This window comes from Octodon degus, unplaced genomic scaffold (genome assembly GCF_000260255.1).
Source record: "Octodon degus isolate 3935 unplaced genomic scaffold, OctDeg1.0 scaffold00016, whole genome shotgun sequence".
In the NCBI taxonomy this organism is placed as follows: Eukaryota; Metazoa; Chordata; class Mammalia; order Rodentia; family Octodontidae; genus Octodon; species Octodon degus.
The window spans coordinates 15,589,491-15,603,471 of NW_004524592.1; the positions used below are offsets into that span (position 1 = coordinate 15,589,491).

Sequence of the window (13,981 nt, forward strand, 5' to 3'; positions counted from 1 at the left end):
AAAAAAAAAAAAAAGCAATAAAGTGAAGCCATATTAATATGCTGAGCTGTGAAAGGCTCAAGTCAACAACTTCTGCAGATAACCCACTACTATTGTGAACTGCTGGACTGTATTGGATTGTTTTGCTGAATTCACGCACCTATAGTATTTAGATGCCAATGGAATACCCATCTCTGACAGGACTAAACAAAAAAAGGAAGGACCATTTTGTATTTGTACATACAGAATAGTTAGGATAGATATACAGCAACTTTCACTTAATTCAATGAGAAGAAAGATTTGTACTAATGATGTTTGGACAGGATATTCTGCCTGCTTCTTGTACTATAGATAACCACTAAGTAGATAACAATGTACAATGTATTAATTATTGAAACTGTCCTATTAATCAGCTTTGAAAATGTAAAAAATAAAAAATAAAAAATAAAGCTGAAGAATGAAAAAAAAAATCCTTCCTTGTTCATCAGTAAGCTGAAGGTAGAATGTTGACAGAATATGCATATATTAAGAAGAAAAATAAAGAATTTAGTTTTATACAGTGTTTCCTCTATTCTAGTAAAAATCACACCTACAAGTATAGGCTACAAAGTACAACTATTTAATTTGAGTGATTCCACAAATGAGTCAAATATTCTTATATTTTAAACAGGTATTGCACAGGTATAATGATGAAATGATAAAATTCATCCTAATTATTTGAATTTTTAATTTTTATTTACTTCAAGTGATACCAAATGATAATTCAAATGAGAAATCACAAAGAAGTTAGTACCTTTAAAGCACTTTTTTCTTGCTTTTTGAACAAGAGGACCTACATTTCATTTTGCATTAGGCCCCCAAAATTATGTAGCTGTTTTTCCAGTACTCAATCTTTCCTTGTCTGAACTTTTTTTTTTTTTTTTTTTTTTTTTTTTGGTGGAATTGGGGATTGAACTCAGGCCCTTGCGCTTGTTATTCTACTAAGCTATCTCCCCTGTCCCTCTTGTCTGAACTTTAATGAATAAAATAACAGTAAAGTAAAATAAAAACAACAGAGGAAGCAACAGACCAGCTAAATAATACTAACACTGTATTTAATTTTCTTTTACATAAAAACTTGGAATAGTCCAAATTATAGCACACTAAGATGGGACCAATGCTCTAAATGAAGTTCAACAAGTGTCAGAGATAATCTGATATGGTAAAGGTAGCAAGAAAGACAGCCTCTTACACAACTCAAATCCTAATAGTGTTTTCTCCTTTATTAGTATAGTAGTATGACAGTAAAAAAAATCTCAATGAAAGGCAGTTCTATGACATATGCCCTGTAAATTCATACAACCATTACCAAAAACAGTATAGAAAACAGTATAGAACTGGATGTGGTAGTGCACTCCTGTAATGGCAGCACTTAGGAGGCTGAGGCAGGAGGATCACCATGAGTTTGAGGACAGCATGGGCTACAAAGTGAGTTCAAGGCTATCTGAACTATATAGCAAAACCATCTCAAAAAGACAAAAACAACAATAAAACCCACCAGTATAGTGACTCTTCAAAAACAACAGTAGGGGCTGGGGATGTGGCTCAGCAGCATAAGCGCCTGCCTGTCAAGCACATGGTCCTGAGTTCTATTCACAGTACAAAAAAAAAAAAAAAAAAAAAAAAAAGCAGTAGAATCACTGTATGATTCAGCACACTACTTCTGAGTATATAACAAATTTAAATCTGTGTGTCAGTGCATAGTATATGCACAGTGGCATCAAGCCCACTAAAGTAATTGAACTACACAAGATCCTATCTCAAAAAATTACCAAAAAGAAAAAAAAAAAAAAAATCAGTGTGTCAAAGAGATGACCTACACTCAGATGTTAATTATCATATTATTCGTAATAGCCAAGCTATAGACTGGTTAAACGAATGGTTAAAAATGACTTTTTTAACCATTGATTTTTTAAAAAATGAATTCAGGCTGGGGATATAGCAAGTATGAGATCCTGAGTTTGATTCCTGGTACCAAAAATAAATAAATAATTCATAAAAATATGTGGTATATATTCATATGGGAATACCACTTACAAAAACAGGGAAATTACATCTTCTATGACAACATGGACAACCCTGAACAAGAAGACAAATACTGCATGTTCTCACAAGTGGAATCTAAAAAATTTTAAAACATAAACCAGGCATGGTGGTGTGCGCCTATAATCCCAGCCCTTGAGAGGTTGATGTAGGAAGAGTGTTGAGAGTTGAGGCCAGCCTGGACTACAAAGTGAGCTCAAGACCAACCTGAACTGCAGTAAGACCCTGTCTCAAAAAAAAAAAAAAAAAAAAAGAGCAAAAGAGAAGGAAAAATATACAAAGAGGAGGCCTGGGATGGTGGTACATGCCAATAATCTCAGCACTGAGGAGACTGAAGCAGGAAGATCACTGTGAGCTCAAGGCCAGTCTCAGCTACATCATAAGCTGAAGGTCAGCCTGAACTACATAGCAAGACCTAGTCTCAATGTTCCCCCTTGCCAGAAAAAAAGTAAGTGAAATGAGGAAACACTAGTCAAAAGGTATAAGCTAGGCAGGAGGAATAAGTAATATTTGAAATACTGTATGTGTTAGTCATCTTGATTCAATTATTATATATTATCTACAAATATTATAAGAACACTTTGTACCTGTAATCACAGTTACTTGGGAGGCTGAAGAGGAAAGACTGCCAGGTTGTGCAACTCTGTGAAACCCTGTCTCAAAATAAAAAAATTAAAAAGCTAGAGACATGTAGTTTAATGGTAGAGTGCTCGTCTATCCTGCATAAGGCTCTAGGCTTTATTCCCTACACAGGGAGCAAAAAAAAGACAAAGATGAAAAGGAAAAAGTGTCTGAAGTCTACTTGGGGCTGGTATTATCAAATATCACAAACTTGGCTTAAATAACAAACATTTATTGCTCACAGTTCTAGAGGAAGGAAGGTCGGCCTAAGATCAAGGTACAGTGCAATACAGTACTAGTAGATCTGATGTCTGGTGAAGGCAATCTTCTTACTGTATCCTTGCATGTTAAAATGATGAGGGAGCCTTTATGGGGTCTCTTTTATAAAAGCACCAATCTGATTCACGATGGGCTCACTTTGTGATATAGTAATTTCCCAAAGGTCCTATCACCTAAGGGATGAAGATCTCAACCTAACAATTTGTTGAGAGAAGTGGCAAGTATTTAGTCCATAATAAGAAAGTACAAAAATATTCTAGAGCTAGGTAGGGCATACTTGCCAATGCAAACTACCCTAAGCATTGTCAAAAGCCAGTAAAAGCACAATCCTTGCCAGGGTGTCTATTAGTTTGCTAGAGATGCTGCAACAAAAATATTCTGAGAGCCAGGCTTGGTGGTATATGCCTGAAATCCCAGTACTTGGGAGACTGAGGCAGGAGGATCACTGTGAGTTCAGTCAGCTGGGCTACAAAGTGAGTTCAAGACCAGGTGGAACTGCATACCGCGACCCAATCTCAAAAAGACCAAAAACAAAAATATCACACTGAGTGGCTCAAACAATAGAAATTTATCCTCTCACTGCTCAAGGTGCTAAAAATCCAATATCAATGTACCTGTATGTCTAGTTCCTTCTGATAGCTATAAAGGAAAAATGTGTCCTATGTTGCTCTCCTAGCTTCTAGTAGTTTACTGATAAACTCTGGTGTTTCCTAGCTTACAGTACAGTATCTGCCTTCATCTTTATGCTGTCCTGTACTTATATCTGAATCTAACTTATATCTAAATCTAACAATTTGTTGAGAGGAGTGGCAAGTATTTAGTCCATAATAAGAAAGTACAAAACTATTCTAGAGCTAGGTAGGGCATACTTGCCAATGCAAACTACCCTAAGCATTGTCAAAAGCCAGTAAAAGCACAATCTGAATCTAAATTTTCCCCTTCCTACAAAGATGCTAATCATACTATCCTGGATTAGGTGTTCAACCTACTCCAGTATGAACTCCAGTAGTTATGTGTGCCACAACCTCATTTCCAAAGAAAGTAATTTTCTGATGCACTGAGAGGCAGAACTTCAACACAGGAATTTGGGAGAGAAACAATCTAACCCAAAAGAGGGTCTTAACCAGAAGACCATGAATATCCTCCAGGAAACTGCTAGTTACTACAGTTTATATCTTTTCTATGTGCCTACATAACTTCAAGTTCACATATGTGGGTCATATTGTATTAAGACAGGGTACATAGATTTCACGAGAATCTTACAGAAATATATTACTTTAGAAAAAACCATTGTCCTTAACAAAATAATTGCTGGATTTAAGGCTTATCAAATTCTAAGAATCCCATCACCTTCAGCTAATAAAATTATTACCTCTAAAAAAAGACAACTAGACCCCTGTTCATATAATTTCCTTTTCTAATATGCTGGTTACAAGTCAAACTTTACTACAAAACTACAGAGCAAGAGCAGTTTCATTCATTGCCATATTCAAGACGATAACCATATAACTCAGCAAACAATAACAAATACTGTAACTTTTCCCAACTGACAATCCAGACATAAAATTAAGAATAGTACAAGTTTTTAACAGCTTTCAAGCATCCAGGAGTTGTATTTCTATTTGTTTGTTCATTTGTGAGTGATAGGGTCTCACTATGCAGTTCAAGTTGGCACTGAATTCACTATGCAGCCAAGGCTGGCTTCCAACTCAAACTGATCTTCCTGCCTCAGTCTGCTGAGTGCTGGGGATTACAGGCTTATGTCACTATGTTCAGTTTACATTACTATTTTTTAAGACAAATTTGACAAAAAGAGAGGGAAACCAATCCAGCCTGAGTACATTACATTCCTAGGGCCTTCAATCTAATCACTTCACATTATAAATAAATAATTCATAAATATCAAAGTTGCTCTCATGCTGTTACTCTCAATGCAAATTTACTTTATTTCATATATTTGGTACAGGACCTCACTACAAAGCTTGGACTTGTAGTGCCTCTCCAGAACTGAAATTACATGCGTGTGCTACCACGCCTAGTATTGGCGGCCCCTCTGCATCCAGGGCAGAGCTAGCATGGCATGTGGTAGCAGATCAAACCTAGGTCCTTTCACTTGCCTACGCAGGGGCTTAGACCACTGAGCTATCTCCACAGCCTCAATGAAAATTTTAGATTTGAGATTAAAACTTTTGACAAGGCAAAGATTCACCTTATTTTCTCTCAGCGTAAAAAGTTTGTGTAATTCTCCAACTTTTCAGTCTCAGGACCTCTTTACTCCAAAGAACTGTTATAATGTGGATTATAGCTATAAATTTTATAATACTTGAAATTAAAAATAATTTTAAAAATTTAAAATATGCATATCAGTTTATAACTGCTTTTAAAATATATGTATAATTGTTATTGTTAAGTACCATATTTTATAAAAATAACTATTTTTTATAAAAATGGCTATTTTTTCAAAAACAGTGGCTCTGCTTAACATTCTAACAAATCTCTTTAATATCTGGCTTGAGAGGGCAGCTGGATTCCCAAGCACATTTCTGTATTCAATCTATAGCAGAGTCAATATAATTGAGTTATTATACAGTATATGAAGAAAATCTAGTCTCATACAAGCATTTGGCTGCAAAAGAAGATTTCAATAGCTTTTCAGACATTTGTGGAAATTCTTTTCTGATACTACATGAAAACTTAAGAAATAGTGATTTCTTAAAAGTTAGTTACAAGTAGAATTAGAAAATATACTAATGAACTTTTCACACTGTTATAAACGTTTCTACAATTGAAAGTATCTTGTATCCATCCAAAATGCAGTAACATTACATGCACTGGCCATTTGTAAATATTGGTTCACCTATACAGGTCAAATGCTGGCATATTTCCTTATCACTATTTTTAAAAATACTTATTTTTAAAATATTACCACTGGTCTTACCAGAGTTCTTAAGTATCAACCTCTGGCTGGGTGTGGTGACACACACCTGTTATCCCAGCCCACTAAAGGCTGACGCAGAAGGAAGCTGCAAGTTTGAGTCCAGCCTGAGCTATAAAGTGAGTTCAAGGACAAACTACATATTGTGAGACCCTGTCTCAAAAAACAAATGGAAGGAAAAATCATCAAACCCACTGACTAAGAATACAAGTTTTCTAGAATTTTGATTTTTTTTTTAAATGAGGAAGTTCAAATGTTTATAACTAGAAGCAGATTCTACCAACTGATTTTCTTGAAATGAAAAAAATCACTCATTTTTAAGACAATGTCTACCAAAATCGGAATAACTGGAGTTTTTCATTTGTCATTGTTCCTTAAAATAAAAATGACTCCCGTGAAACAAGCAACTGATTCTTCCCTCAATTCAACTACCCAAGTGCTTTTGCTCATAACAACAATCAGACTTTGGTATAAATCAAAAACATTGGTACTTTACATTTTGCTACAAAAAAAATTTTAAAAGATAACTCAAAAGACTAGATGCAATGAAATTAGTAACTTTTACTTGGGCTAGAGGCTCAGTGGTAAAGCACTTGATTAGCATTCATGGTCCTAAGTTCAATAACAAGTAACAATATTTATCACATAATCTAAGGCTAATCTTAAGTGAAACTGGCTTTTTAAAAATGCAGTTCTTAGCCACAAAGAAGACATTGAAAATTCATATAGTTTGGTGCTACTGTCTGGACCTGTGATAAACAGCTGCTTTATCCATGGTTGTTTCTGTACCATCAGAGCAATTATCAATATGGAAAAATCAATCAATCAATCAATCAATCTTAGACCTATTAACAAACTAATTCACCACTCAGATCCCCTGAGTGGTGGTGATTTCATATTTCATACCAATATGAAATCCCTTTCTTTTTCAAGTGCTTACCACACACATACACATTCTCTAGGCAACTAAAAGAACATTTTTGAGGGAAGTTTATTGTGTACATGAAGGCAGTAGATGCATCGCTTGATGGTGGAATGTCTGTGGAGTTTGTAAAGCTCTGGGTTGGACCCTCAGGTAAAAGAAAGGAAGGAAAGAGAATGGAGGAAAAAACATTTACACAGAAAAGAGACGAGAGGAGGGGAGGAAAGGGGAAAGGTGGGGAGGGGAGGGGAGGGAAGGGAGGGGAGGGGAGGAGAGGTTACCTAGAAACCCTTTTTTGGCAGTGTCTAGTTACATCATTTTCTGAAGATTTTTAAAAGTGTTTTCTATCCACAAGCCTTGCCAGATCTGCCCTGAAGGCATCCTGAGCCAGCCAAAAAATAATAAAATAAAATAAAATAAAATAAAACTGTTTTCTAATACGCATTCAAATGAAATAGTCTTATATGCATAAACTTTCAAAAAGAAAGTCAACTTACAAATCCAGAGGTCTGGTGAAAGGCAATTTTAGTTCTGAAATGACTATATAAGTCGTTGTCTGGGTTTCAAAACTATTTCTAGTCGGGCATGATAGTGAACACCTGTAATGCCAGCATGGGAGGCTGAGTCAGGAAGATTGTTCTGAGTTAAGTGATCAGCCTGGGCTACAAAGTGAGCTCAAGGCCAACCTGAATTGCACAGCAAGACCCTGTCTCAACAAGACAAAAAAAAGGGCAGGAGAGGTTTAAAACATAGATGCAGGTTGTATATGCATTACTTTCCCAGTGTGAATGTAATTATTATATATCTCAAAGATATAATAACAAAAAACTTTAAATGAAATCTAATTATCACATAAATGTAAAAAACTAGAACTGTTTCCTTCTTGAGGATGTGGGGGCTGACACTGTCCCTGCTGTTCTTTGCATTGGAGATGGCCCTGGAGACTGTGCAAAAGACCTGAAGAATCTGCAGGTGTGTTTGCTGCATTCTCTAGTCAAGACTATAGACCAGTTTGAATACAACAGTTGTGATAACTGTGATGTGTACCTACAAAGAAAGGGTAACCAAGAGATGGTGTCTGACTTCATCAGCTCTTCCTCTGATGGAATCAATGCCATAATGAGTCCAAACAACAACAGGATCTCCATGTGGCAGTGAGTAACATTAAGCTGAGTATATAAGTGGTGGCAGTCAATGGTCACCTGCCCAAGGGAATAGTGCAGGAACTAAAAGGTTAAGGAGTGGCCTACAAATTCAGAGACACAGCTATAAAGACTTAGCAAGATGCAGGGCTGTCATTCTTGCCTCTACTTATGTTTTAGTTGTTGGACTGAACAGGCAGGCTTCAAATTCCCTGCGCTCCACCTTAGAGAATCATCTCACTATTGAGAGAGCAGCTGTTGAGAGAGTAGCTTTTTATTCCTGGGCCATTTCACTTCTTTAAACTACTTACTGGTAGGTATGGGAGAGTTTGGGCTGGTGTATTCAGAGAGTGAACTGAGGGGAGAGTAGGATGGTTTTCCTCCCCATACCCATGGATGTGACAACTCTGGATCAAATACCAATAAACATGAACCCTTGAAAAATTCTTTTAAAAAAAGAAAGTAAAAGACTTTAATCTCCCATTCTTGAGGATACATTCAAATAAACATAAACACAACTAGCAGTAAGCTTAAAACATGTTTAAAAAACAAAAATATAGGGTCAGAAAAAAATATATATACAGAGTTGGGAGATAGCTCTGTAGTCTAAGTGCCTGCCTGGCAAGTGCAAGGACCCAGGTTCAATCCCCAGTACCACATGCCATTGGGCCCCATGCCATACTGATCACTGAAACTGGGTGTGCTGGCACATGCCTGTAATCCCAGCTCTTGGAGGCTAAGACAGGAGGATCAATATGAGTCCAAGCTGCATAGCAAGGCCATGTACCAAATAAATAAAATATTGAAAAAAAAAATATATATATAATCTAACGAATTAGACAATCAACCATTATAACTCTTGCTTTTATGTATTTAGTACAGGGTCTGCAGGGTCTGTACTAAATGTACTACATAGATCAGACTCTTAACCGCTGGGATTACAGGCACACGCCAACAAGCCCAGTCTCAATCACCAGTGATCTGGGGTGGGGCCAGCACATCAGGGATTGAACTCCGGCCCTGCATCTGCCTAAAACAGGTACTTTATATCAAACATCTTAGGCAGAACAGGGAACAGGTATTTTCTATCTAGTATTGATATGTTAAACTTTAAATCTGTACAAAATATGGAGAAAAAAATTAAAAAATAAAGATATTTTTAAAATATGAATAAATAATTACATATTTTTACACAGAAATTTAGAAATCTAACCATATAGAGCATTATAGCAGGATGGTCCTGTGACATTTTTTTCTTCTCCCTTTTTTTCATTTATTACTCTTTTTTTAAAAAAAATTTGATTCCCTTGAGAGACAGTATGGCAATAATTAGTATGCCATGACAAACAGTACATATTTAGAAGACCAGAATGACAGGCACTCCAAGTGTGATCCTTCTATTACATATTGCCTTTTTCAGTGCAGTTGCTTAGTTCACAGGTATCAGCATACGTAATTAGTCGGGGTGCGAATCCTACCAATTAGCTGCTAGTTTCTCTGTTTACTTATTTTTTTAACACAAGATATTTGCAGTTTATTTTTTTAATCAGCTATGCTTTTTAAATTTTTTCCCATAATTTTATTGAGAAACAAATAGCAATGAGACAGTTTCAAATCAAATTGGTAGGACAGTTTCAATAATTAACACATTGCATACTCTCTTCCTAGTAGTTATTTGCTGTACAACATGCAGACATGATATCCTATTTATAAACATTATCAGAACAAATCCCTCTATTCATTAAGAGAATATAACTATATATCTATCCTAACCATTTTGAATGCACAGATAAAAAATGGACATTCATCTGTATCCCCACTGCATATGTTATAGGGTACAAATCTTCTCTTCTGGAGGGTTAACAACCTAATTTTACAGATCAAAAAATTAGAGAAAAAGAAGGGCTGCAAGGACAGCCAGCATTATGGCCCTAGCCACTCAAGGTCAGTGAAGACTCAGGACATAAGAGAACCTATACTGTATCATCATGTAACTCAGTTGTGTCCCAAATTTTCTGATCAAGGAGATTATGGGCCCACAGAGCAATGTTGTCGATCATGTAGAGTGTGCCTAAGGAGTCACATGGAGAGAAAACATTTTCTCAGAGTTTCACAGAGAGCAAATTGGTCAAGCAATGGCTGTGACTCATCCACATGGCTGACAATGACCAAGGATCTGCAAACTGAGGCACAGGGTTTCAGGTTAAAGCCTGAGGGGATTTTACTGACCTTATCAGATACAAAAGATATATTTCTTGTTATATAGGTCTTGCTTTGTCTTGTTCTTAACAATCCAGCAGAAAAGTAGAAAAATGAGGTATAAAAAGTAAAGCCATATTAATATGCTGAGCTGTGAAAGGCTCAGGTCAACAACTTCTGACATTGCCAGTCCTACGAATAACCCACTACTATTATGGACTACTGGACTATATTGGATTATTTTGCTGAATTCACGCACCTACAATATTTAAATGGCAATGGAATACCCATCTCTAACAAAACTATGGAAAAAAAGATTATTAAGAAGGACCATTTTGTATCTGTATGTACAAAATAGGATAGATATACAGCTACTTTCTCTTAATTCAATGAGAAGATTTGTAGTAATAGTCTTTGGACAGGATATCATGTTTGCATCTTTTGCTATGAATAACCACTAAGAAGATAACAATATGCAATGTATTATGTATTGAAACTGTTGGTTTTGAAACTGTCTCATTGCTGTTTCTCAATAAAATTAATTTTAAAAAAATAAAACAGGTGCGTTAATCCCAGTGCTATACTGTTACTTTTAAAATGAATCAAACATTACCTTTCTAGAGGTTCTATTTCAATCAAATTCCAATTTAAATGAAAAATAGTGACTTTAAAATTGTATAGCAATGAAATTCAGTGCTTGTTTTGCTACTAGTGTGATTTATTAACTAAAAAAAGAACAAGACGAATGATGGGGATGCTACTGTAGAAAAGAGAACGTTAAGGTTTAATTCTAAACACTTGCAAACCCATTTGATATAATAAATATGTAAGTTTGTGTGTAAAAATGCCTATCACACCTGTCCTCCAAACAACCCTACCCTACCCTACTCTTCCTTACCCTACCCTACCCTACCCTACCCTACCCTACCCTACCCTACCCAAATTCCTTCGAATTGCTGCTTTTGGGTCTCCAAAAGTCTGAGGTCTTGATCAACTAAATGTCTGGCTATGATCCAGCACTAGCTTAATGAAGTTCTGGCAACTTTTAAGCATTACAGCCCTTCCCTAAAAGAGGATCCACTGGCAAAACTGTGCTAACAACAGAGCTCTTTATAAAAAGCACTCAAACTTTTTCTGATGCATGTTCATTTTAAGCAACTATGTAATTTCGCACATCTTACTGCATTATAATTGCCAAACCTGCAAAATATATTGTCTTAAAATAATTCCCCCAAAAAATCATTTAACAAAAAATTAAAATATAGGTAAGATAGATACACATATACATAGACAAACACTAAGAAGCTGGGTTAATATGTTGAGATTCCTCAGTTCATGTTATATGATTCCTTAATCCAAATACTGTCAGTAAATTTTTATCCACTGTATTTGTTCAAGATTAACATTTGGCTAAGTTGTTTTGCTTTAAAAGTAACTCCAGGGGGCTGGGGAGATGGCTCAGTAGAATAAGTGCTTGCCTGGCAAGCACAAAGGTCTGAGTTCAATCCCCGGTTCCACTAAAAAAATAAAAAATAATTCCAGGGCTGGGGAGATAGCTCAGTGGTCTGCGTGCCTGCCTGGCAAACACAAGGACCCAGTTTGATCCCTGGTACTGCATGTCATGCTGGCCCCACACTGAGCCAACCCCTGAAACTGGGTGTGGTGGTACACACCTGTAATCCCAGCACTGGGGAGGCTGACAAGAGGATCACTATGAGTACAAGCTGCATAGTGAGACCCTACACCAAATCATTAAAAAAATAATGATAATAATAATTAGCTGGGTATGGGAACGTAAACCTACAATCCTAGCACTCAGGAGGTTGGGACAGGAGGATCACCTTGATTTGAAGGTCAGGCTGGGCTACAAAGTAAGTTCAAGGCCAGCTTGAACTGCACAATGAGACCCTGTCTCAAACAAGAAAAAAAAAAAAAGAACTCTAAAAATACTATTTATTTATAGCAATTTAAAAATGTTATAAAATCTAAACTGTATTGCCTTATAACTAACTTTATATAATGTATATTAAGGATTAGCATGCTGGGTGTGGTACAGCACACCTGTTAATCCCAGCACTTGGAAAGCTGAGGCAGGAGGATTTCTGTGAGTTGAGACGAACCTGGGCTACACGGTCAGTTCAAGGCCAACCTGAACAACAAAGTGAGAATCTATTTCAAAAGAAAAAAAAGATAAGCAACATATACATATATAGAAGATGAAGCCATTTTAGTTCACACACAAAACTACAAATTGGGCCTTACTAAATATTACCTACAAAATTTATTAACAAATCACTTACATATATATTCTCACTTCAGAATACCCTTGAAATGCTAAGCTATGTTTTTATATACTGTAATTATATGCACGGCCAGAAAAATCTCCATTCCACTGAAGAAACATTACTAGAAGAAACTGATGAAAGACTTTTGATTCCCTCTCACAACCATGTTCCTATTATCACCATTTACCATCCAACTTTATGATTCCATAAAGGGAGTGAGGTGTTACTGGCAGTCTTCCTCAATTCTCCTCTACCAGCTACTCCTAAGCTTTGTGGCATATGAATAAAAGACATTTGCATACTGGACAGGTTGAATGAAATGGAACTGAAAGAAAGCTGCCAGCCTCTGCTGGGCTTAGGTAATGAGAATGTTATAAAATGTTCATTTCATTATATGCCCTTTCACACAATCTGAAGGTTTTGTCATGTATATGTACTATTTGGAACTAATTATATATCCTAAGTTACTAATTTAGAATTACTTTATCTAACTTAAGCTTAACTTAGACAGATTCAAAATTCAGTATTAGAAAGGACTACTGAAGTAGAATTAATTTTCAGGAGAATTAATTTCAATGAGAAAAGATTCAATTGGTTTAAATGAACAAAAGAACACAAAATACTAAACAAAACTAAATTTCACAGTTAGTAAAAAGTGAATTTCCAGTGCTCAAGTTAAATACTTTTTAAACTATGCACTAATTAGGTAATTTAATATGAGGCCTGGGTGTATTATTTGCTATGTAATTAGAAAACAAAAACATTTAAAAATTATCATTAGATGCAGTATAATCTTTATGTTCATTAATTATGAAAAGACAGCAATGTGTGCTATTATTATCTTAAAACCATTTGTCAGTATTCTATTTATATATTTATTTTCTGGTACTGGGGATTGAACTCAGGACCTTGCACTTGCCAAGCATGTGCTTCTGCAGCTGAGCTATCTCCCCAGCCCCTCTGTCAGTATTCTAAAAAGAATTTTTTTGTCAATGCATAAAATCTGTCTTTGTATAATTCATTTAAATCTAATTCTGCAGTCAAGAAAATCTACCTAAAACATTAGTTGAATCCACTACAGAACTGAGGAAAGGCACAAGACTTCAGAACTGGATTAAGACCATATTCCAGAGCTGGATTAAGTGAACCTTTGAGCCTGACTAAATGAGCCAAAAGTAGAAAGATCCTCCTTCTTCAGCCTCCTGACTGTTGAGACTACAGGTATACACCACCAAGCCCAGCTAGGAAAGTATTATTGTATCTTGAAGTTTGAAGATTTTTAAATGTGGAGAAATATTATCTGATTAAAATTAATTTTATAGCAGCCCGCACCGGCGCTCTCACGCCTCGGAAGGAGCCGCGTCGGGTGGCGCTGACGGGCGACTGCAGGAAATAGAATAACAGCCATGATAGAAGACAAAGGACCAAGAGTGACAGACTACTTTGTTGTGGCAGGTCTCACTGATACATCTACTCTTTTGGATCAAGAAATAAATCGTTTGGATGCTAAATCAGCTGGGCCTAAAGCTCCAATCAC

At 36.1% G+C, this 13,981-nt stretch overlaps 1 protein-coding gene and 1 pseudogene across 1 annotated transcript in view; one reads left to right on the top strand and one right to left on the bottom strand.

The window, feature by feature from the left end:
* Bmpr2 (bone morphogenetic protein receptor type 2) overlaps nucleotides 1-13,981 on the bottom strand; it is a 221,587-nt gene that overhangs the window by 163,535 nt on the left and 44,071 nt on the right. The gene's annotated exons all lie outside the window — the stretch shown is intronic.
* LOC101579372 lies at nucleotides 7,750-8,098 on the top strand (annotated as a pseudogene).